Source organism: Vombatus ursinus, unplaced genomic scaffold, assembly GCF_900497805.2.
Source record: "Vombatus ursinus unplaced genomic scaffold, bare-nosed wombat genome assembly UNPS02008961.1, whole genome shotgun sequence".
Classification (NCBI taxonomy): domain Eukaryota; kingdom Metazoa; phylum Chordata; class Mammalia; order Diprotodontia; family Vombatidae; genus Vombatus; species Vombatus ursinus.
This window is the reverse complement of record NW_020948739.1, coordinates 13,773,036-13,799,408: the sequence shown is the minus strand read 5'-3', so window position 1 is coordinate 13,799,408 and position 26,373 is coordinate 13,773,036. Positions and strand designations below refer to the sequence as shown.

The following is a 26,373-nucleotide window of genomic DNA, read 5'->3' as shown; positions in this document are numbered from 1 at the left end:
GTGGCCACATCTCAGTATTTTGAACATTTTCAAGTCTAACCAACCTTTATTCCATGAGTCGTACCTCTTAACAGACTAACCTCCATGAAGTCACAGATTCTATCTAATATTTTGTTTGTACCTTTTATAGCATATATAATTCTTGGCAAATATAAAGTTCTCAGTAAAGACATGTTTGACTTGATCTAATATTTTTCTTGACTTCTCTTTTTAGACCCAAACTCCATCATTTAGTCTTTCTATGCAGTTTTTCTAATAATGTTCTTATTTACTACCTCCTAAGTTGGGCCTTAAAGGAAAGAACAAGATACTGGAAGAGTGGAACAGCCTGTACGAAAGCACGGAGGTAGAAGAAGATGAGGCAAGAAGGGGGAAAGGTAAGGAGTCTGATTTGTCTGGAATGTAGAATGTATGAAGGGGAGTGCTGTTGATGATACAGGTTGGAACTAGGTTATGGAGGACCTTGCAAGCAAGACTAAGTATTCTTAGGAAATCATTGAAGCTTGTTGAGCAGGGGAAAATCAGGATCAGTGTGTTAGGAAGTTTGTTTTGTCATCAATGGCTGGATTGGAATGATCAGAAAGACCAGTTAGGAGGATATCATAATGCTCCAGATGAAAATAATAAGGACTTGAACAGTGATGGTTGCAGTGGTCCTGTATTGAAGAGTACAAGATATGCAAGGGATATGGCGGAGGTAAAAATGATAGAACTTGGCAAGGAAGTCATTAAGCCCAGATGAACAACATTCCAGGGTATTAAAAGAACAGGCAGATGTGAGTGCTGAGCCACTGTCAGAGATCCTGAAAGATGCTGGAGACAGGGAAAGATGCCACAGGAGAAGGGAAGGACAAATATGGTTCCACTTTTCAAAAAAATAGGAAGACAATGAAAATATGAAAATAGAGGCCATTGAACTAGATTTAGATTCCTGGAAAAAATTCTACGAAGTATTGTTAGAGAAATGGTTAGTGCACATCTGGCAAAGGAGAGTCAGGATGACTAGAAGAAAGAAGATTTAGTAAAGTAGTAGGAATGACATCTAGATTGCAGGAGACTTAGGAGCGAGTGGGTGAGGAGGATTAAGAGGCAGTGAAAGCAGAGAAGTGTATCTTGAGGTTTGATGCTGGAAGGGAGAGAGACATACACAGATAGGCAATGACATAGAGACAGAGAGACGGAGAGGGACAGAGAAAGATAAACAGAGAGACAGAGATAGAAAAAGAAAGAGAGAGAAAGAGAGAGAGAGAGGAAACATGATTGATGAAGCAAGTTTCAGGGAGTTGATAGAAGGATGACAGGATTATAAGATCATAGGATGATAGGTTTAGAGCTGGGACACCATGTAGCCCAACCCCTTCATTTTATAGTTGAGGAAATAGAGGCCCAGAAGAGTAAAGTGACTTACTCCAGGTCACACAGGTTATAAATAGAAGAGCCAGGATTTGAATCAAGGACCTGTGACTCCAAAGATGAGTTCCAAGGCTAAAGTAGAGGAGTAAACCTTGGCAAGGAGCAAAGTAATCTTATTCTGTTTCACTCTCACCTCACATTCTACAATTCTGGAATGAAATACTGATACTGTAATATGATTAGCCACTGTTCAACAGTTTTTCAATGACTCTAATTCTCATACCTTGAATACTTCTATTCTCTATGTTATTTTGGGGGAGTAGTCGAACTGGGAGATAATTTTACTTTCCTAGGATGGAAGTTTCTTATCTTTGTTCCAAGATATTTTTCAGAATTTCTTCCCTCAAAGGACAAAGGTAAAACTTTTCAGGGATATTCAGGTCTGCAAAACAGTTCCTATTTCATTTCTTGTATTCATTTCTTGTATGCCTACCATTCAGTCCTGTGTGGTAGGCAAGATAGGTATAATTATCTCTATGTTATCCATGTGGAAACTGAGGTCCAAAGAGTTTCAGCATTTAAAACTTTTCACAGCTGGCTCCAGCCAACATTTCTAGACATCATATATTACTCTCCTCCCTGATCTCCATGGTCCAGATGCTTTGACCTTCTTACTGTTCTTCAGATATGACATTCCTTCCCCCATCTCCAAGTTTTTGCACAGGTTTTTGCCCATGCCTAGAATGCACTCCCTCCTTACCTGTGCCTTTTAGTTCTCCTGGCTTCTCTCAAGACTCAGTTGAAATCCAACCATCTATAGGATGCTTCTTCTAGTCATTTCTGCAGCTAGAGCCTTACCCTTTGCAAATGCTACAAATCAGAGATTGATTTATTGTTTAGCTGATTATCTAGACTTCAGAAAGTGATGGAAAAAATGTTTAATGAAGATTAAACTTAAAAGTGTACATTCCCCCCCACCTGCTAAATAAACATTTAGTAGCACATTGCTTGTTATTATCCAACTACTCTTTATGTGTCTTATATGAACTCATTTATTTACGTGTTATCCTATTTAGAATTTTAGTTCCTTGAGGAAAGAGAGTGTTTTTGTCTTTCTTTGCATCCTCAGGGCTTAGTATACTGTCTGGCATATATACTAAGCACTTAAGCTCGTCGACTGACCAGCCCCCATGCCTGGAATTAATTTCTTTCTTACCTCTACTACTTAGAATCCCTACTTTCCTCCAAAGCTCAGGCCAAAGGCTACCTTCTCCATTAAGTCTTTTCTGATCCCCTCTCTAAGCTTTCTAAACTGTTAATGCTTACCACTCCTTCCTCTATTACCTTGTATTTTTAAAATGTCCTTTATATAGAATTATTATATGCATTTACTTTGTCTTCTCCAATAGAATGTCCGCTTGGTGAGGGCAAGGACTATTTCATTTTTGTCTTCATATCACCTAGAACTCTTCCTGGCACATAGTAGAAAGGAAACAGGAAGGAAACAAATGTTTATTAAATGTCTAATACATGATAGGCACTATGCTAAGTTCTTTATCCTTATTTGATACTCACAAAAACCCTGTGAGATAGGTGCTATTGTTATTCTCATTTTACAGATGAAGGTAGATGGAGGTTAAATTCCAGAGTCACACAGTAGTAAGTGCCTGAGGCTATATTTGAACTCAGGTCTTACCTGAGATCAGGCCCAACACTCTTTTCACTATGCCACCTCATTGCCTGATGAATGATTATTGATAGCTTGATTGACCTAGTATAAAACAGATTTAGGCTTTAAACACACAATTTATAACTCCTAATGCAATGGTCTTTCCATGATGCCATGCAACCATACTGGTAGAGTCAGAGACATAAATCTATTCAAAAAGTAAGACAGGTCAGGAAAGAAAAGAAGAGAATGGTGACAATTTTAAAAGAGTAGGATAGTAATATGATTGAAGATGAAAGCAAGGATTATAGAATAAGGAAAATGATCTCTTGTTACATTGTCAAAGTTTCATTTAGAAATGCTTCCATTATTATGCTCTTTACGTTTCTATCACGTGACAAGAAATAACTCCACTAGTATTATTTGCCTAAATACTCAACATGCATTACAATCTAATATGAGATTGCAATGAAGAATCTGAATCCTACTTGAGACTTTTCATTTTCCACTTTTGTTACATGTACTTCTTTCTTATTAAGTCCCTGGAGTTAATAATATTTGAATAAGGATGAAAATAGCCATTCCTAGCATCACATTAAAAAAAGTAGATTTCTATAATTGTTAAATTTAAAGATTTCTCTAAAAATTATCAGTGATGAATCTGGTTAATAGGGTTAAGGATCAGTTATGCACCTGTAGACTGGTCGCCTTTCTTTAAATGGAAGGAATCAGGAGCCACTGAAAAGAGACGCTAAAAAGAATCAGGATTAGTAATGGAGCTATTCAATTGATTAGGCAGCAGGGGGCAGTAGTATGCCAAAAATATATACCTAACCATAATACTTTGGAGCTTCCGACTTCTTGTTATACCTCAAGATACACAAAGAAAAGCATGCACAAACATATTTGGTCAGATTCCTCTGAAATTAAGAAGCTGTTTTTTTTTTAAAGAAAAATAATAATCACTCATCTCTTTCCTTCCTCGTGCCTTTCCCTTTTTCCTTCCTTCCTTTCCTTCTCTTCTTCCTTCTTTCTTCCTCTTTCTTCCTTCTCTCTTCTTTCTTTCATTTATTCATTCTTTCCTTCCTCTATTTGATTCTATTTTGCATCAAAGCCATTTTATCAGAGATACACAATTTGAAGTACATATACCCCTAGAGGAAACCTCTAAAGAGGATAATGAGAATATTTGGTATATAGCTATATTAGCCTATTGAAATTAATTCATCTCTTTATTTTTTTTTATATTCATCTTCATTACAAATTCCAAGAATTTTTTTTCCTTCATGATGAATAGGAGGTATGGGAAGATTTACTGAAAGTCAAGGGATGAAGGCTTAACAGTTAAGAAGCATAGAAACTTTAAAAAGTTGAGAATTCTTCAACCAAGTCAAGGAAGTTTCAATCCTCAGGCAGTTTTTGACTATGTAAGAAATCACTTCTCAACTAAGTTGAGTATTCATTACCTTGGAGATATGAAAAGGCTGGGGTTTAAATCCTAGTTTCGCCATTACTTTTCTGTGTTCCTGTAGTGAAATCCCTTTGTTTTTCTGGGTATTCATTTTGTCATCATTAAAATGAGGGGGTTAATGATCACTAAGGTTCCAATCAATTTAAAATGTTTGTAGCTTCGGTCTAGAAGAAGCAAAGGAAAAAACCCTATCGCTTAATTAAAAATTAACTTCATTAAAAAGTAACCCATATCACAGAGTTGGTTTTTAGTTAAAATACCAAATGGTTGGCCTAAGGGGCCTAAGTTAATTTTGGAGGCTGTGTCCATCCTATGGTTATATTCTGCTTTGACTCATGCTAGGCAACCTCTCCTGACAAAATGTACTAGTAGTTTCAATTGTAGTGAAAAGAGCCCTGGGCATAGAATCAGGAAAACTGGGTTTGTATCCTACCTTGGATACTTACTAGCTGTGTGGGCACAAGTAAGTCTCTTAACTTCTTAGCTGCTGTAAGCAACTCTAAGATTAAGATTATTGAGGTGACAAACTACATTTGTGGATGGGGGTTTCCTCACCCTTATACCAATGGTCCAGGCCCTATATCTACACTTTTAGATAACTCCTCCCTATTACCTTTATTTATTTTTGTATGTATTTTGAAAATATTTATATTAATATTTTCATGGTGTACTGGTAAATGTTTAACAACTAGCTCTTGAGGGGTGTGTGTGTGTGTGTGTGTGTGTGTGTGTGTGTGTGTGTGTGCATGCAAACAACACACTTTTATATTTCATCTGCATTATTAGAATTTTCTCCATCACTTTTTTGGTGGGGGGCTAGGCAATGGGATTAAGTGACTAGCCCAGGGTCACATAGCTAGTAAGTGTCAAGTGTCTGGTCTGAGACCGGATTTGAATTCAGGTCCTCCTGACTCCAGGGCCGGTGCTCTATCCACTGCACCACCTACCTGCCCCTCCAACAAGAAATCATGCCTGTATTTGTAGCATTTGCTGGTTTCTGAAGTAAATGATCATAATGACAATTTAACAATTGTTAAGAGCCATGCTCCAGTTGGTTCCATCACACACTTGAGACAACCTGTCCTCTGATAGTTGTAAACTCCTTGAGATCAGGGATTATTTTCACTTTTGTCTTTATAGCTCTATCACCTAGCACAGTGTCTGGCCCATAATAGGTGGTTAATAAATACTTATCGGATGATTTATCTTTATGTCTTGTGGTTCTTGTCCATAACTTACAGGATGTCCTGCATAGTGAACCCACCCCCCTTCCTCTGGTAAAACTAGAGTTTTACATTGCTTCTGAAATGGAGTACCTTTTCAAAGAAAAAGTTATAACCATACATCTTTCTCTTTAAAAATTGAGTTTTGAGTTCACTGAATCAAGGAAAACAATATCTTGCCTTTGGATTGTTCATTTTTTCCATGAAGGCAGAAAAGGCTTAATTAAATAAACAATTTCCTGGATCTACCCAACAGAACTGACCCCCCAAATGAACTAACCTATACTCCACAATCTAGAACTCTTCCTTCTTTATATCCACCCTCTTTTCTAATGTACTATTCTTACTTTGAAATTTAATTCAAAATGCTAACACTTTAACCAACTTGATATCATTGAAAAATTTAATATAGAGGCCATAATACTTTCACAATCTTCTCAGAGTCAATACCACATCATCAGTTTTCTGAATTTCACAATCTAAATGTCTCACTTCAAATAACAGTGACAATGGAAATATTATAATTTCATTGTACCTGTTATATTTATTACTCATCTGACAAAGATGGAGTACAGACAGTACATTTGTTTCTAATACCTAACATTACAGGAAAATATAGAAAATACCTATAATAGGTCAAAACAAAATAAATGTTTTCTAAATATCTTGAGTTTTTCAAGTTGCACAAAGTAGTTCATCTGGGAGACAAACATATTATGGAGACACATGACATATGACCTGTGTATCTTTCCCCAGGAAACAAAGAAAGTAATGGAATATTCTGATACTTACTCAGCTGGAACACCACCAGACAGACACTCAGGTATGTTAGTATTCCACACTGGCCCGTTCTGCTCTATATCATTCAGAAGTGATAGCACAATTTAAGAAAACAAAAATAAAAATCCTTTCCTCCTCCTCACTATATAATAATTGCCATTTGGAGCAATATACAATATACAATTTTGGAAAGGTCTCAGAAGTTCACTTCCCAGCATTTGATATTTTTCCTTGACTAGCATTCTGGAACAGTCTTGTTAGTTTTTCTTTCAAACATTCTTGCTACTTGGTTCAATGCCATTTCATGCTGAATTCAGATTTCCCAGACAAGGAATGCTTTTGAACAGCAGCATTTCTGCCTTCTTGAGTAGGTTGGTGATACAAAGAACCTACACCTCACTTTCTCTAAAAAATTTTAGTAAACCCTTAGACCAGGACAAGACACTCTCAACTAAAATAGTAAAGGAACAGAAGTATAGCTCAAGTTCCAAAGAGCAAGTTATTCATTCACATAAGGAATGCTCAGAGACATGGTAAGTTCTGTAATCATTGACACTCAGGGAGTTAATAAATTTTAAAATATTTTCTGCCTTTGCTATGAGTTATACTTTAAGGGAGTTCTGAAATTGTAACCCAAGCCCTTTGACTCCAAATTCAGCTAGGTAGTATAATGAATAAAGCTTAATAAGTGCTCCTTTCTTCCTCCTTATTTTTCCCTTCTTTCTTCCTTTTCTCCCTTCCTCTCTCCTTTCTTCCCCACCTCCCTCTTTTTTCCTTCCTTCCTTTTTTCTTTCCTTCCTTCCTGTCTTCCATCCTTCCTTTCTTCCTTCCCTCTTTTCTTTCTTCTTTCTTTCTCTTCTGGTAAACAAATTATATACTTTTCTCCTTGAGAAAGCAGATTGCAATCATTATCTTCATTTCGTTTCCTCTATGTCCTACACACTCTGCAATTGGGCTTCTGACCTCATCATTCGACTAAAACTGCTCTCTCCAGCTACCATTGATGTCTTAACTGCCTAATCAAATGGCCTTTTCTTAATCCCCATCCTTCATGACCTCTCTGCAGCCAATGACACTGTGGATCACCCTCTTCTCCTGGATACACTCTCTTCTCTACTATCTCCTGGTTCTCCTCCCACCTATATGACTGCTCCTCAATCTCAAATCTATCTTGCTCAACTGTCAAAGTACTACTTCTAAAGTTCAGGTTTCACTATGTCACCCTCTCCCCAACTCAATAAATTTCAGTGGCTCCTTCTTACCTTCAAGATAAAATAGAAAAACCTCTGAATTTTAAAGGCCTTCACTCTCTGAATACTTCCTACCCTCCTGAAGTCTCTTTTTATGATCCAATGAGACTGAACTTTTTTGCTATTCCTCACACTTGCAACACTGCATCTCCCAATTTTCTGCCTTTTTGTTAGCTATCCCGCATGCCTAGAATGCCCTCCCTCCTCTTTTCCTCCAGGCTTCCTTTGGCTTTCTTGGAGATTCAGTTTAAATCCCACCTCCTATAAGAGGCAATTCTGGTTCCCTCCAATATTAGTACCTCCCTTCTGAGATTACTTTCCCTTTATAATGTTTATATCTTAGATGTACACTTTTTTTTTTTTTTGCATATTATCTCCCCGAGAGAATGTGAGTTCCTTGATGGCAAGCACCTTATTTTTGCATTTCTTTGTATCCCTACCACTTAACATAGCATCTGGAACATGGTAAGTGTTTAATAAATGCTTGCTGATGGATTGATACTTAATTGGAATGACAGACAAAAAACATTCCTACAAACTAAGTGAAAGACTACTTTCATATAGAAACATGTTCAATGTAATTTACATTAACCTGTAAAGCAAGTTTTCTCACTGATTTGACTTTTCAAGTGTTTTTTTCCTAGAAAAGAAGTAGATCATTAACTTTTATAATGTTAACCTTTTCTTACATTAATTAAGTTAATGTCCACAATAATATTTAAGAATATATTTCACACAGTCAATATATCTTGGGATATAATCTTGTGAAACTTTCTAAATGAAATCAAAGAAACTCTACTTAAAAAAAAAAAAACTTGCCTGGAAGAAATTATTTAAAAACAGTTGTATATATATTGACATTTATATGGTACATTAAAGCTCGTGAAATACTTTTTATATGTCAAAATACAACAGCGGTATGAGATAGGTACTCCAGGTAGTATTTCTGTTTTATAGATGAAGAAATTGAGGCTCAGAGAGATTAATGGACTTTTCTATTGTCATAAAGCTAGTGTTAGTAGAATTTGAACTCAGGTTCTCCTGACTTGTATCCACTGTGTTTTTTCACACCACCCTCAACTCTCAAAAACTTTGAATAATAACTCATATTTATCTTATGTTTTTACAAAGCGTTTTATATTCATCTCAATAGCCCTGTAAGATCAGGAAATTCCACTCTACTAAAACTGCGCAATTTTCATTTGTAAAACCTATTTGGAATACAGCAATAAAAATAAGGTTATTTCATGAATATCCCTCCCCCCTCACCTTTTTCTTTTCCATATAAGACATTCTAAATTTGCCTAAGAACTTTTCCTCCAATTTCACATGAATTGTTTGTCTTGTATAGTGAAGCAGCATCCCAGAGATAAATGGCCCCACTATCCTGGGAAGATCATGTTTTTGTTACCTCCAACTACACATACTTTATCCTCTTCAATCAATCAAGAATTGATTAACTGCCTACTATGTGCCAGGGAATACCAAGACAAAAGTAAGATAGTTCCTGCCTCGAGAAGTTTACATTCGAATGGGGGAGACAGCATATATACATACAGTATATACAGTATACAATATATATAACAAGACACATGCAAGGTGGATACTAGGTAACCTTGAAGCGGAAGGCAGTAGCAGCTGTGCAAACTAAGAGATGCCTCATGCAGGAGTTGGATATTGAGCAGAGTTGTGAAGGAAGCCATGGACTGCAAGGGGCAAAGGTGAAAAGAAAGAGCATTCCACAACAGACACTTTCAAAGTCACAATGTTGAGAAACTGAGTGCTATGTTCAAATAAAGCAAGTGAACCAGTATGATTAGATTGTGTGTAAAAGAGAGTGATGTTTAAGAAGGCTGAAAAGGTTGGATGGGGTCAAGTTGTGAAGAATTTTAAATGTCAAATACAGAAATTGATATTTAATCCTAGAGATAAGAGAGAGAGTTCAATCTGCTACCACCTACCAAGCTAATCAAGTCATTCCCAAACCCTGAGACTCAACCATTCATCTTCAATGAGATGTGAATGGGTCAACAGTGTTGAATTGAACTATACTGTAAGTCATTACCATCTTCATCAGTCTTATTATTCTAGGCCTTTTGCTGCTTCCTTCTATGTTCTGTACTCCTAATTCCTTCCACTCATTTCTTGGTAAATCTGGTAGATCTGGTAAACATATACCTCAATCTCTCAAATGTATGCATAAGATTAGAAACTGCCACTTATGAATACTATGCATAACAAATAACATTCTGTGACTGTATTAGCAATGAAATTAAAATATTCAAGAAATTATCCCCTTCTAACTTCACACTTTCAAAACTACTTAAGTGAAAATGAGCCATGCCTTTAACTATAGGAAAGATAAAATGGAATTTTTCTACTCCCTCACAAGTCTACAAAGAACTTTCCTAATAGGATTTTAGGCTTGAATCTATAAGGATTTTACTATTATTATTGATACTCAAATTGGGCTCATTAGTGTTATTTGATTAACATAATTAAGGAGTATTAAGACTAGAAAATAGAAACAGATCAGTTCTTAATCATATTACCCCTGACCAGAATGAGAAAGATGGAATTGGCTTCATTTTTATTTCTTCCTTAACCTAATCCATATTAGAATATATAACTACTTTAAGCATGAGCAATCAGAGTTTTAAAAGTCCTTACTTTTGGCTTTTTTTCAAAGTAATTTTACTAGGAAAATATATGCAAGAGAGCAGTGGATTGGCAGGAAATTGAGCTGTTCTGAATACAACATTCATGCTGGATTATAAGCAACTTGAGGACAGGAATGCAATTTTTCTTGGTGAATCCTAACACTGTGCCCTGTACTTTACTGGTATTCAATTAGAGCTTATGAAATTAAACTGATTACCTAGTGGCCTATACTACCTTGAAATGGAGAAATCTTTAGAGGACAGAAATATACCAGGAAGCAACATCCCACAGATGATTTTTTTCTGTTATTTTAAGAGTTTTGTATATTCAAAGCCTTCTAATTGGCCATAGGTTTCCAAATACATCTTTAAAAAAGACCCACCCTCATTCATTCTATTTTCTTTCATTTCCTTTGATCTGGAAGTAAGTAAAGAGATCTTCCGGACCAATCAAACTCAAGGTAGTCCATGCCTAGTCAAATTCTAGGTAACAGAAGGCAGTCTGATGTCATTCATATACTCTGAGTTCATTTCTTTGCCTTCCTCCAACCTGAAGAGCCATGGAAATAAAGTTCAGTTAAACAGATGAAGTAGTTAATATTGATTGCCTAACCAAGCCCTGAACCCCTCCCCCAACCAAGAAGTGTTGGGCTAATTTTCATTTGACTAGACGTGACACAAATTAGGAATATTTCTCATTTATTTAATTGCAAAAGGCTGCATTATGAATACAGCTTTCTCTAAGTGGCATTAGATAGGTCACTTATCATGAAATTAAAACCACCATGGGATGCTTTGTTGTCTGATATGTTTTTAAAACTAAGAAAAATATTCACTTGCTTCTCTGGTTTATGTATATATATATATATTATATATATAGATATAGATGACTCACTGTAATCTAAGCATGTCTGGCACATGGATATACTTAATAAATGCTTGCAGACTAATTGATACTCAAAAGCTTATGACTGTAGCAGAAAACACTGACAAGAAATAAATGTGGGAAAAGGCCATAAGGAAAACATAGTACATAAAACATAATACACAAATGCTTAAATAAAAAAAAAAACTTACATGTCATCCTCCTAAGACTGCGTATTATGCTTATGTCCTTAATTCCTAGGGAAGCATGTGTAAAACATTTAACATTTTCATTATTTTTATAGCTGATTTGAAGATGTCATTATACAAATCAACTATTGAATCTTGAAATTTTTACTTGAGTGCTAGACATCATGCAAATTGAAAGTATTTCTCATCAATATAATTACAAAAAGATACATCATGAATACATAAGTGACTTCAGATTATTTATCATGCAATTACAGCCATCATGAACTGAATGCTTTGCCATAAAATATCTTTTAAAAACTAAGCCAAAAGTATATTCACTTGCTTCTGTGGCTTACGCATGTGGTTAACCTAAACCTAATTTCTATTAGAGTAGATGTAATAAGACATTTTGTTTTAGCTTTCCAAATATTGTACAATTGCATATCTCTCCATTTTCCATCAGCAATTCTGCTTGGTTTCTACTTCATGGAACATCATGCTGTCTCACACAGAGCACCCTGCTATTGTCCCTCCACATACTTTTCCGTTTCCTTTTGTGCGTTGCTTCCCACATTAGATTCTATGTTCCTTGAGGGTAGACTATCTTTTTCTTGTTTGTATCCTTAGCATTTAGCATAGTGCATAGCACACAGTAGGTGCTCAATGAATGTTTGTTGAATAGAAATTTAATTGAATATACTATTTGTCTATAAAGAGCTAAATGGCCCTGAATCAGAAATTAGTTTTTGACTTGAAAACAATTCAAATAATTTCCTGAGTATTTAGAAATTATGATGATGGTTCTTCAATAGATACATCTTCTAACAATAAAGACAGTAACTCGTCCATATGTGCTCATCTAGTATAATTATTACTGTTCTTGATCTTCCACAGATTCTTTATGGAAGATCTAACCAATGTATTGGCAACTTCCTTTTAGGTCTTTTATTCTTTGAATACCACTGCAACATTTGATGTATTTTTCTGTTACCTGTTGGGAGGTTTTGCTCCCCTATAATTTGTTTACCTCCTTTGTACTAAATCTTGGAATTTGAAGGGGCCTGAGGGGATCCTTAGTCCTATGAGTGTCTAAACAAAAACCATGTCTACAACAAACTATGCATTTACTACAGGGCAATGCACATTTCAAAGCAGTCCCGGCTACTTTTTGGAATTGCTGAGGATTGGAAAATACTTTACATTGGGCTGAAATCTGCTTCTTTGCAACTTCTACCCAGTGTTTAATTTTTTTATTTTCTTTTTTTTTTTTTTGGTGAGGCATTTGGGGTTAAGTGACTTGCCCAGGGTCACACAGCTAGGAAGTATTATTTGTCTGAGGCCGGATTTGAACTCAGGTCCTCCTGAATCCAGCGCCGGTGCTCTATCGACTGTGCCACCTAGCTGCCCCTAACCATGTTTATTTCCTACTAAATGAAGCCAAGTAGAGCAAGTTCTATTCATATAAGGTTCTTCAGCTTATTGATGCACTCCTTAAGATGGGATGCCTTGCACTTAAGATTCTACTTTTCATGTGTTCTAAGTACAGCAAGGTATGATTACCTCTGTTGCACTGGATTACCTGATGTTTCCTTAACATGGCCCAAGATTACATTAGCTTTTTTGTGACTGCCATGTTGACTGATCAATATCAACTTGTTCTCCATTAAAAATCTTATTTTTTTCCTCCCACAGAATCAACTGCCTACTCATACTGTCCCTATTCTGTGCTTATAAAGTTGATTTAAAAAAATGTATATGGGACTTATCTCTATAAATTCCTATGAAACTTCCTGTCCCTACAAAATTTCATCTTTTTAAATCTGGTCCCTTTTTCTAGTCTTTTGTGAAATATTTTACATCTTGACTTGGTTATCCAAAACATTAGCTATCATTTGCAGTTTTGTGTTACCTGAATATTTGGTAAACATGTCAGCTGGTGAGTGTCAGAGCCAAGATATGAACCTCATGACTAAAGTTCAGTAATATTCTTTCTATTCCAACATGTTTTCTTTGGAGCAATTGCTAATAATCTAATCATCACAGTGCCAAGGACAGACTCCTGGTATATTCCACTTGAAACTTCCCTATTGCCCCATTAGTGGACTATTCTAAATCCAAATCCAATCAACTGTAATGTTATCTAGTTCTTATCTCTTTGTTTTGTCCGCAAGGTCAGCTGCTAAGAATTTCTCAAGTGTTTTGCTGAAATCTATTTATCAGGTATTTATGACATTTCCTAATCTACCAGTCTATTTAAAAAAGGAAATGAGAAGATTCTGGCATGACTTGTTCTATCTCTCAGGGATTACTACTTTCTGAGCCTATAGAGGAGCCAACTTTGAACAGGAATCTGTTGAACCTAGCCCAACAGGGAATATACCAGATCATTAAAACAGTGTCTAGCAAGCGAAGAGATGACTCACCCACTGGCTATGCTGCAGCCAGAAGTGAATTTGATAGAGAGCAATGGTTGCAGCCATCACTTAAAGTTTGAGCCCATTCTCCCTGGGGTGGTAGACAATATGTTCCCAATTTTGGAAAAAAAAAATTATACTTTGAGTATTGCTCTTTCTCCCCAGTAAATGATTTACCTATTTCTAAAAGCTAAAAAAAAATATTCAGCTCAGCTCACTTCCTGCTCAATTCTAAGCTCAGGCCACTTCAGTGCCTTTCCAAGAGCTAAGTCATCTATAAGTAGAATGACCTTGAAAGGAAGTGGGTTCCCCTTTATTGGACGCCTTCAAATAGAAACTAGATAAAACTTTTCAGCTTCGTTGTAGGTAACCACTGAGTGACCTTTTGATTCTGAATTACTGTGGTTCTGGGGTAAGGTATCTCTATAGGCAGAGATGGGGTGAGGAGGGCTTGACAAGTAGAAGGAACAGGTTGAGCAAAAATACAGAGATAAACAATGGGAAATTATTACTGTAGTAATATTTTCTAAAGGCATTTTTCCACTTGATTACAGCTTATGCTTAGGCTGATCCTCATATAATTGTGCCACAGTGCCCCTAGGTGGCTATGTTACTGTCCAGTGAGTGGCATATTTCCTTTTTTTATTGGCAAAAATTTTAAACAGGTGGCTGAGGATCTCGACCCTTTCTCTATAAACCATCAGTTACTCCTCACAGAACCAATGGATTTCAGAGTTTGAAGGTATTTCATCAGCCATCCAGTCCCATATATGAATGAATATCTACTATAACATACCCAACAAGCAGTCATCCAGCTTCTGCTTCTAGACCCTCGGGCAGGGTGGGGGCGAAGAGAGAAAGTAAGCCACTTTTTTCAAGGCAGCCTATATCCACTATTGGATAGTTCTAATTATTAGGATCATTTTCCCCCTTAAATTAAACAAAATTGGTCTCTTTCCAGCTTGTACTCATTGCTCCCAGTTTTATGCTTGGGAGACAAATAGATGAAATCTAGTCCTTTCTTCACACGACAGCCTTTCAATTTCCTCCAAAGCTTCTTTTTTTTCAAGCTAAACATGCCCTATTCCTCCAATTCATCCTCAAATGTCACGAGCTCAGGTCACTTCATCATCCTAGAGAGTGTTCCTTCTGGACACTCTCTAATTTATTAATGGTCTTCTCAAAGAGTGGAGCCCTGCAGACCACAATGGGATTACCACTTCCCTTTTCCTGGAAGCTATACCCCCTCTTAAAGTAGACCCAGAGTTGACATTCCTATAGGAAGCCTTATGACTTCGAGTGATAAGCATTAAGCTTTTCTGGAATAAAGTAGTTTTATATGATTGCTTTTTAGCCTTAATTCATACCAATCTGTTACTACTCACTCTGTACTTTAACCAAACTGCATTACTAGCTGTCCTCTAAATGTTTCCATGCTTCCTCCTGTACCAAGCTTTTTATCACAGTTTCCTAGCTTTAGAATGCCCCTATGCCCTCATCTTAGTCTGCTAGCATCCTTCAAAGTCCAATTCAATGCCATGCCAGCTATGAAATGTTTCCTGATTCATAGGCTCAGAGATCTAGAGATAGAAGGCCCTTGGGGCCAGCTAGTTCTCTGGTTTAACCCCTTCATTTTAGAAAAAAGGAAAACTAAGGCCCAGGAAGGTTGTTATTTTACTAGCTAGAAGTGATTACTAGATTATCTGACCTTATAGAACTTTATATTCATCTTACACATTTGTAACACTCTGTTGCAATAACTAGCTCATTTTAAAGGAAGGGGATAGTAGGTCGACCCGTAAGATTACAGCTCCCTTCTCTTTGGCTTTAGGAAGTTTATATTAGATAAACAATTATGAGATCAGCCATAATCATTCTGAGCCCCTCACCAGTTAAGAAAATTCCTAACATTTAAGCAGAGGTTGGTCTCTCTTCCTAATTTTCTTATATTTTTTTCTATCTCTAGCTAACCTCTGTTTTTTTTTGTTTGTTTGTTTTTTTGCTCAGGCAAAATTCAGTTTACTGGAAGCATTTGGTTAATAAAACAACAGAGTATATTATAATGTCTATGAATACACAGATACCAGGAGGGAGAAAAAAAGATATTTTCTTGGGATTTCCTTCAGCCTAGGTCTTCCCTTTTGAGATGTCTATATAGCCAACGACTCTCTTAGATAGCTCCCTTCTTTCACAGTTCAGTCTTCCCTTTGTTTCTCTAAGGTATACTGAAAATGCCATGTTTGTTTCAACTTAACAAATCCAGAGACACCCAGACTCTTTCTGAGACAGCTTCTTCTTTTTATACAAATTACTAAGACTGAACCAGTCTCTCATACAATGACTTTGATTGATTCAAGGCAGTACAGGCCTTGTTGACATACACTATTCTGATTGTTTGATTTGATTAACACATGTTCTTATCAGAGCCAAAATGGGGTGGTTTCAACATACATACACACACACACAAATCTAGGTATGTACATGTATATATGTTTGTGTATGTATATACATATGTATGTATCATAGTCTAATATGTACAGTATTTACCTTGTATATTCCTTATCTCCCAGTATTAAACTCCTTGAGAGCAGGGGCTATTATTTATCTTTGTATCTTAACCAATGCCCAGCACAGTGTGTTGCACACAGTAGGCCTCCATTTGTTGAATGAGATAAAAATAGTTAACTCAATCATAGACTTGTCACAGTTAAAGATTAAACATCAACCAACATCATTGATATTTCAGATACTTAAATTCATAGCATATAGAGCTAGAATATTAGCAGTCATCTAACCCAACTTCCAAATTTAATGGATGAAGAACCTGAGGCCCCTAAAGGTTAAATGATTTGCCTAAAGCCATATAGCTAGTAATGGACACAGATGGGATTGGAATCCAAGTCTCTTGAAGCCAAATTCAGAATCTTTTCCTCAATATCACAGTTGGTCAGATAAGTGTATCTTATTCTTATCTTTTGTAGACTCCATACCAGGTAAGAGTGCTATTTATATAGCTAATAGTCAATTAATATGGAAAGGAAGGACAAAGGAGGGAATGGAGCACTGATAAATGGAAATTCCTGGGAGCTAGAATTCTAGCTCATAAGAAACATTAACACCCAGAATAGCTGACAATCTGAAAGAACATTGGTACTGGTTAAGTGATGAGATCAGGAGTCAGATTGCAAGGGGTTGAGAAGTGAGAGGGGAAGAAGTACAGGCAAGAAGTGTAAAGAGTTGGGTTTTTTTTTTTTTGTTTGTTTCTGCTAGGAGTTTGGCTTTGAAAGAGAAATATACAATGAAAATTTGAGAAGACTGTAGAATCAACGGAAAGTATTTTTTTTTTAAGATGATGGTCTTAGTCCTACCTAAACCTTGATTCTCTAATTTCCTTTCTTATTCTCCTAACAATGCAGCCTTCTTTCCAAATGTTCATTTTGGCATGCACTCTCCACGGATCTGTCTTTTTTACATTACTGACTTAGCTTGGAGCTTTATCAACGAATTGTACCAGAACAAGCTATGAGCTATAGGAAGAAAAAGGTTTATTCTAGAAGTGTCCCCAAGGGACCAAAAAAAAAAAAAAAAAAAACAAGCCAAGGAGGCAGTAACAGTAAAACAGCATTAAAGATGTGAATCATCAAAGCTAGGGAACCAAAAATATCCTAAGGTCAGATTTATGTTATTAATTCATCCACACCCATGAGAGAATGAAGTGAGCAGGAATCACTTGTTGATGGGGGTCTAAAAGCAGAGCAGACCCCAGAAACACACTCTACTATACTCTCCCAAGAAAACAGAAGTTGTCAAGTTTATATAAGGCTGGATTTAGGTATACCACTGTGTCCTATAAAACATGAACACTGGTATAATTGGTGATTTTATAGCATCTAGACTCAGAGCAATAAACAATAACCTCATTACTTTAGAAAACAAAATCTCCCCTGGAGATGTCTTATTTGGTTCCACAGGTCTGACCACACTACTCTCTTGCCCAGGAAACTTCAGGGGGCTCCCTATTGCTTCTAGGATGAAAAAAACACAAAAACCTCAAACTTTTCAGCTTGGCATTTAAAGGCCTTGACCTGGCTCCAGCTTATTTTCCAGACTTATTTGAAGCCACTTCTCTTTCCCATTCTATGTTCCAGTCAAATGGCACTACATGCTATTTCCTGACCTAAGCCTTTCATCTCCTGCCCACCCACCTTTGCTTTTGTACACATTGTCCCTTGCCCAAAAGGCCTGGAATGCATTCTCTACTCACCTCTGATTCTTAGAATCTCTGGCTACCTTGAAGGCCCAGCTCATGTGGCACCTCCTACAGGAAGCCTTTCCTGATCCCACTGGTTGCTAGTACTCCCTCCCTCCCCCAATCATCATGCATATAGCTTATCATATCTGCCCTCAGGCTCCCTGAGGGCAGAGACTGTTTCCTGCTTTGTCCTAGTATCCCCAGTACCTGGCATAGTGCTTTGTATATAATAGGTGCTGAGTATATACTCCTTGGATCAGACTGGATGTAAAAGTAGAAAAAAGTATATAGGCCACACATAATTTATAAGGTTTTCCACATTTTTCATCACAGTTTGGATTAAATTTAATTGGATATTGTCGAGTCAAACCAAATGTGAAATTTAATTACTGAAAACTATTAGAGTATAATTTGGTAGCCTATGTCAGAATGCTGACATTGCTATGAATATAAAAATGTATTTATCAAATCTTTGCCATGATATTTCCCAAATTAATTGAATCAGTGAAACTTGTGACACAATTCTACCTCAATTCAAGTACATCAAAACCTCCATGGTTCCATCATTGTAGGTACTCTTTCCTCAATGATACCAATTACAACTCCTCCATTCCTTAGCACAAGGTTTCCTGAGTTGCTGTAGCCAAATAATTTAATCACCTGGTGACCAAGCTGCTGGTGATGAGACTTGCTGAAGTTAGCAAGACTGGTCCCAAGCACCCCATTTGCCAATGAGCCTGCATTTGGACCCTTTCCAGCTTGGTAGGACTTGTAAAAGCATGTGTTCTGATGACATGGCTATTATACATTATATATAATTGATATTGATGACATGGCCCAGCATTACTCCAATTCACAATGGGACATCAAATGGCAGGGATTTATGTGTGTTTGGTTAGAGGACCGCAGTTGGCCTAAGAGAAAGTTTAGGAAGCTGCCCACATCTGGTTGGCAATGTACACCCAGGACCTGATCAATCCTTTGCTATTCATTCATTCCTCGGCATAATGTGCCCTGCTTTACAAAAAGTGATGAGAGAAAGGATATGTAGAAAAGGGTCTAGGACTTTTAAATAGGCAGGCATTATACAGATGACATACTTTAAAATGAAAGAAAAAGAAACAATAGGCGGGATGACTGCTTTCAATAAGAGTCATCATTCTTTCCCAGGGTAAGTCAGGAGGAAAGGAAGAGTTTTTCCTCCCCTTGGCTCTGCACTGTAAGCCCAATAGCTTGATTTTATTATCACTATAGATCGCTGTAATGTAGCTATACTGTAATTAATTCTGTAGAGAGAACTATCATTTCTGTGGAATGTATAATGTGCAGAAAGGAGAAGTACAGAGTAAAATTTAAGTATAGACACTGCAGCTGTGGTGTCTAGAGACAGGTTGCAAGAATCAGATTTTTATTGAACATTTCTAGTAGCGTTCCCAAAAGAACACCACAGATTATTTTAAAAAGGTAAGTAGGTAAAAGTTTCACATAATTTTTGTTGTTCAATCATTTATTATTTGTGTCTGACTCTTCATGACCACATTTAAAGTTTTCTTGGCAAAGATACTGGAATATTCATTTCCTTCTGCAGCTCATTTGACATGAGAAACAGCAAACAGGGTTAAGTGACTTGTCTAGAGACACATAGCTTATAAGTGTCTGAGGCTAGATTTGAACTCAGGAAGATAAGTCTTCCTGACTTTAGGCCCAGTGATCTATCCGATGTACCACCTGTGTGTAATAATAATGCCTTATAATAATTAGTACTTACATAGTGTGTACTGTGTGACAGATAGAGTGCTAAAGGCTTTTCAAATATGATCTCATATTTGAGCATTCTGGGCTTCCTGGGGTCTCTTCTGTCTTTTGTAGGTATTATTATTATTCTCATTTTTCAGTTGAAGAAACTGAGGCAAAGAGAAGTTAAGTGACCTGCCCAAGGTCACACAGCTAGGAAGTATCTGAAGTTGGATTTAAACTCAAGTCATCCTGACTCCAGGCTCAGCACTCTGTCTGTGAGGCCAGTTATAATCACACACACACACACACACACACACACACACACACACACACACACACACACACACATCTATATGTATATGTATGTATATATATGTATGTATGTATATATCCTTGAAGAAATGATAATAATAACAACAACAATAATAAAATAATCGGAGTCTTAGACCTGGAAAGGACCTTAGATTCAACCTATAGATGAGGAAACTGAGGCACAGAGAGCTAAAGTGACTTTCTTAAGGTCACTGTGAACTTCTCCCCTTCTCTTGCCTTCAAGGATAATTATTTTTAAATAGTCATCAAAATATTAACCATGAAGCAATAATTTCTCCTTTTTGGGCTATTGTTCAGTGACAGGTAGCAGTTTATTCAAGTATGACATGTCTTTCAGATTGATTGCTTCAAGCAATGAATTCCATTTCCATTTTAATTGAAGATACAGTATTTATTAACAAACAGGAATGGGATGAAGCAGGAAATTATTTAAAACTTTATTCAGTAGGCATTACCTTTATCAGTGCTCCCTGAATACACTGTTGTGAGGAGTTTCTGTTTACTTAATTCTCTGTTGCTTGCATAATGGCAGGGCTTTCTAATTATGCAAATGCATTCCCAGGGTTGGAGGATCAAGGTAGAGTTCCAAACAGTCTCCATTCTTACATCAGATGACTTCTCAATGTGACTGTACTTCTGAAGACTCCTTTACATAAGACCTTATGCTCAATTTTTTTAACTATGGGAAAAAAATAACTCTAGATTCAGCCAACCTTTCTCTTAAGCAAATACAATGACCAGTCTAATCCCTAGAAAATGGAGTAAACAGATTAAGCTAAAAGATGCACTTGGACTGTTCCTCTGCTAGGAAGCACAGTGGGTCACTGATGGCACCAAATCAAGTCTCCCTTTCTCAACAGCATTTCCTCCAGCAGCTAGTGATGATCAAATCACAAACCATCTGCTAACTCGATGAGTAATGCTTTTCAAAACCTCAGGTGCACACCTCAAGCCTTTGTGACCTGTTTTGAACTTGAGAAATTGTATATTAGATGCATTTTTTTCAGAAAGTTAAATAAGGTAGATAGAGAAAAGTTCCCTTTTGCCTTTCTTCTCTGAATCTGTGGAGCAATGCAAAAGGTAGTCAGCTAGGTGGCACAGTGGATAGAGTGAAGTGCTTGGAGTGGGGAAGACCTGAGTCTGAATCCTACTTTAGACACTGAGCTGTGTGACCCTGGGCAAGCCACTTAACCTCTATTTCAGTTTCCTCATCTGTAAATTGGGAATAATAGCTACTACTCCATGTAAATGTTGTAAGGATCAAATGAGATAACATATGAAGTGCTCAAAAAATTTTAAAGAGTGGGGCAGTTAGGTGTCACTGTAGATACAGCACTGGAGTCTGGTCTCAAACACAAGTTGTATGTCCCTGGGCAAGTCACTTAACTCTGATTGCCTCAAAAAAAAATTAAAGAGCTATATAAATGCTATTTATTATTATTATTTTAATCATTATTTTTAAGCCCCTATATGTGTAAAGACACTGTGCTGGCCACGGGGGACAAGATGGAAAAATAGTATAGTCCTTGCCTTAATGAACTTTCATCTTAATAGGGAGGGAAGGGAAATGTCAAATAATAATGATAACTACAAGGCAGGTGATTTTTCAAAAGTGTAGTTCTGACCATGTCATCCCCCCCATTACTTCCAGGATCAAATATAAACTTCTCTTTTTGGCACTTAAAACTCTTTATAACTGCAACTCTCCTACTTATTACTATTTTTGGACATAGCTATATGTCTAGCCTTTCTGAACCTCAGTTTCTTCATCTGTAAAAGAGAGTAATGATACCTTACTGGCAGATGTGTGCAGATAAATGTTTAACAATCGACTGGGAAAAAAATGTACTCAGGACAAACTTTTAAGTTTAATCTGCATTAATAACATTTTCTCTATCACATTAAGTCTAGACATTCAACAAAACAATAAATCAAGTCCTGATTTGTACCATTTGCCAATTTTCTAGGTGTAAATGCTCACAGAGAAAATTTAACAGTTGTCTATTATAAGTTGGTTCCAGCACACCCCTTATTATCCTACCTACTTTGCTGATTTGTTGTTGTCAGCCTCTGAGAGTTGGTCTAAGAAAAACAAAGAGTTAGGTTGTCCAAATCCATGTTTTATTTGTCTCAAAGCAGGGCAGCATGCATATACATGGAGCTGCAGTGTTGGAACTGAGCTCGTTTTGGGTTTGGGGTACACAGTTTATATACCTTTTCAGCTGGGGCTGATATCATCCTATCATCATTTTACCTATGCATAGAGGAAATACCTCTTCCATCAGACTACCCTCCAACCATACCAGACCACTCCTATCCTTGGGCTATCTAGACAAAAGAATCTGACTCTACCCAAGCCTAAGCAGAACACAATGGAGCTTCTGTACTTATGATTAAATTACTTCCTAGTTTGGGCTGTGCTTTGACCAAGATAAGGAGACTCAATGCAATCTCATTATCAGTAATGTCCTTCTAAGGAAGAAACTGAACTTTAGAAAAAGGGAGTGGGGGGAAGCTCTAAGTTTCCAAGATAATGATTACTAAGAAAAATCATTTTTCACATTGTGAAATTCAAATGCAATGTATAGAAAAGTGGACATGTATTATTACTGTTATTATTGTTTAATTCTCATCATTGTTAATGGGCTCAGCTAGAGATGGTCCTGGGACAAATCCCTATCCTGCTATTTAATATTTGAACACAGGTCCTCTGACTATAAATCTGGTATTCTGTTACACAGTAGATGTCTAGCAGAAGTTAGGAATATGGGACCAGAGTTCAAGGGTCTGGGGAAGGATCAGTAGGATGTAAGAATTCTTAAGTTGTACCCCTGTGTGTACCTCATTTCCAACAAATCTATGATTTCATGATTCTTACTTAGTGTATAGCTGAAAAAGATTAATTTGAGATGAACAGTTCAAACATACTGCAAATATGTAGAGATTGTTCTTTGGCTGGTATAATTAGATCCTAATGTATCATTCCTAGGAATCATAAGATCATGTATAGAGAGCTGTGGACTATTGCACAGTAGTCCAACAAAGGTATTTGGCTGTAAGCCCATTCTCTGGAGGCTCACTGAAAGCATCCTGGGTATGCACCATTAGCAGAGAGGACAACAGGGATGAAATGCACCCCATCCAATTCTCACATGATTTTGATCTCCATTCCTAGCTCTCTATAATTTGAAAGACTTTTGTTCCAAGGTGAGAGAAATGATTATTAATAACCAATAATTTGGGGAGATCCAGAGTTTTCCCCTTCTTCTAAAGTTCTGATTTTAGAAAGTAACAAGTTCAGTCTCTTGAAGGACATTGCTGATAATGAGATTGAACTTTCTTGTTCAAGACCTCACCCTGGTTTGGGTGGGGCATACATTCTTTGAATAGATGGCCCAAAGTGGTGGGGGTAGGGGGAGTGGACTGGGTATACAGATAGTTTCTCTGTCCAAGGGTGACATGATGTCACTCTGAACCTCTTATTTTAACATAGCCCATCTCCCATTGTGTTAACCAATCAGAGTTGATTGCCCCTCTTCTTTCAAAAGAACATAGAAGCTCTGAGCCGCCCGCCCTCCTCCCCCATGATTGTCTTTGGTCTAAGAGAGATGGACAAATGACCATCCTTTTATTAACAGCATCCTTGCCTTATTAATAAAATGATTAAATTACCCAGAAACTATGTCTCTTGAACCTTTTAAATCATCACAAAGGGGCTTAAAAACTATGAATCTTTGTTATGGGAACATCTATTTAAAATATTCTTCTTAAGTTTTCATGCATCGATTTTATGTTCAGGCAATTATGAACAACAGTTTGGTCTGTGATGATGGTTATTTGTTGAATTCTTTGGGACATTTTTGTTTGTATGTGTTATATGAGTATTTGCCACATGCCAACCCATGAAAGACTGTGTTTCATGTATACTTTTAGCCACTAGTTCATCTCATACTAGGTATTCAGTAGGTGCTTAAATGTTATAGCTTAAGTGATATTACACAGTCTGTACCATTTCCTTGAATAAATTGTATTGCTTACTAAGTCCCTCAAGGATAACCTTTGTGTAATTTCTTGTAGCAATTATCTGGTCTTGAATTGTGATCATAAATACATCCATTTGCACAAACAAATCCACATGACTCAGTCATTCATCCAATGCTTCTTTGATATATTGTTGGACAAATTTATGCAGATGTTACCTATGGAGGACCTTCTGTTTCATAAGTTCCATCTAGGGGCAAACTAATTTCCAAAGCATTTGACAAAGCCAATGGCATGCACTTGTTATCTGCCACTATTGCTAAATGAAGAGATAGATCTCTACTTATTCCAAAAGTATTTCTGTGGGGTTTTGACCTATTTATTATGTATTCTAAGAATGTCTATCAATCCCTTTCCTGTTTTGGTGAGGAAGTGTTCATCTTTCTATAGCTGCCAAGGCTGATTGGCCCTATGCTTCTTTAATATTAGGATATTTTCCAAATCTTCAACAGTACATTTGATGGTTCTGAGAGGCTGGTATTGAGTGGGTGTTGATTGCTTTCAATGTGTTCTTCCCTTCAACTTTGATTTCAGGAAGCTAGTAAGTAAGTTCCTGTTCAGGAACCTAGTAAGGATGTAGCCATAGCCTTTACTTTAACATCTTTATGTTAGATATTTCTTGCCTGGAGAAGACCAAGATATTTGTAGATTGCCTTCATGCAGTGGTAACCTACAAAGCGACCTAAATTCCAGTTCAAAGTCTTCAGTCTGTCATTCCCTGGTGTACATTAAGAACTGTGCCTTCACCGAGGCTGAATGGCTTTTTGATATCATCAGGAAAAGATCATAGAGCTATTCAATGGGAGTCATATGGCTTGATGTCACTCATGTAAACCATATGATTAACTATAAATTTTAGCTCAACTTCTCCCTTAATTTGGAAGCCATACTTAGCTCTGTTTAGGAGAGATGATAATGGATTTAAGGCTAAGCATAAACATAATAGGCTTAAAAATGCCTAATTTTATATAAAATTTATATAAAAATTTATATAAAATTTATGAAATTTTATATATTATATATAATTTGTATATTTCTATAAAATTTATATTTAAAAAATGCCACATTTTATATGAATTATTCTTGACATTATTGTGTTGGTGGTACATTTTAAATAGAGAATAGCTTTTACAACTGTGTCTACCACTACTACTATAGAAAGACTTTTACTGAAAAACTTCTCTTAGTAATTCTCAGATAGTGAATATTAGAGTTCAGATGGCCCCTTTTATAACAGGTTCAATTCTTTGAATTCAATCTCTTACCCTTTATGAAAAACCCAAGACTAGAAAAAGTTACTCGGGGAATTTTTACCCTGGACTGTGTTTATATAATTAACATCTCATCTTCAATTGTCTATTATTGTAGTGTACTGGATGTAATTATTTCTCACGTTTTGGACATTTTATTAAGGAAGGCAAGAAATAAAAATGTTTTCAAGTATCATTAAGGGGAAATGTTTCCTTCAGTCCTGATGAACAGTGTTACAGGTAATGCTCCTCTTAAGGAGAAAAGCAGTCTTAATCAAGCTAATTAATTGCAAGGGTTTGGTGTTGGTAAAGGGTCATTAGATATTGACTTCTTTCTGCATACACACAAATCATACAGAATAGCAAAAAAAAAGTCTTCTAGAAGGTGGGAGGTGAAATGGAAAGGACAAATATGTGTGTGTGTGTATATATATATATATACATATATATACATACACATAAACATATACATGTTGTCATTTAGGAAAAAGATAATATGGATGGGTTTTAGCTCAGTCTATACCTTCAAGGTTACTAAATAAAGGAGTGGAGGAAATTGTTTCAGTTGATAGAACATAGAGCAATAGCCTGAAGCTAAGGAAAGAAAGCTTAGCATAGTTTTAAAAAAAAATTGCAAAGTAGAAAGAACAATTCAGCAAAAGCACAAACATGCCAGAAGTGATGGAGTAAAGATATTCCAGAATTAATGATTAGAAATTATCTAGGCCATGGACATGGGCTGTCCCCTAGGCTTGGAATGCATTTCATCCTCTTGGAATCCTCTGGGCAATAGTCTTGCATTATTGGCAAACTCCCATTATATATATGCAACAGGAAGTCACCAATGTCAGAAATGCTTCTGGCAACATCTTCCTAATGTATCC

General features: G+C 36.6%; 1 protein-coding gene across 4 annotated transcripts in view; it reads right to left on the bottom strand.

Annotated features, from left to right (window-relative positions):
* OXR1 (oxidation resistance 1) overlaps positions 1–26,373 on the bottom strand; it is a 477,474-nt gene that overhangs the window by 199,274 nt on the left and 251,827 nt on the right. The window contains exon 1 of one of the 4 annotated variants that reach the window (XM_027849951.1): positions 6,509–6,527. The exons of the other annotated variants lie outside the window; for them this stretch is intronic. The gene's annotated coding sequence lies outside the window, so the exon portion shown is untranslated. Of the gene's footprint in view, positions 1–6,508; positions 6,528–26,373 lie in introns of those variants that run through there. 4 annotated transcript variants of the gene reach the window in all.